Here is a 492-nt window from a genome sequence, read left to right on the forward strand (position 1 = left end):
GGGTAGTAATGGGTTGTGACCCGTATTTGATCCAAGGTGAAAAAAGACCTAACAAGATGATTATTGATTAGAGACGCTATCTTACAACTCTATATTTAGTAAAAGTAATTCGGGAGGAAGATCTAGGATTTTTTTTTTTTTTAATAAAGTCATACTACCCTTAGAGATTATTTGAAACTACTTATATAAAAAATATTTTTTAAAAAAATATCTAAAAAATATTTATTTAAAAATTTTTTTTTATTTATTTAGTATAAGTATTTTCTCAATTAAATACTTATTATTTAAAAAAATATACCTTTTCAAAAATTATATATTTTTATAAAAAATTTAAAATTACTTTTTGAAATAAGTATTTATCAAAGTGTAAATCAAACGCTCCTTATTGACAAAAATACTTAACTTTTGGAACTTCTTAAAAGTTAAGTAATTATTATGAGAAGTATTTAAATTGAACACTTGTATCGATAAATAGAGTTTGATTCACATTTA

The sequence above is a fragment of the Malania oleifera genome, chromosome 7 (assembly GCF_029873635.1).
Source record: "Malania oleifera isolate guangnan ecotype guangnan chromosome 7, ASM2987363v1, whole genome shotgun sequence".
Classification (NCBI taxonomy): domain Eukaryota; kingdom Viridiplantae; phylum Streptophyta; class Magnoliopsida; order Santalales; family Ximeniaceae; genus Malania; species Malania oleifera.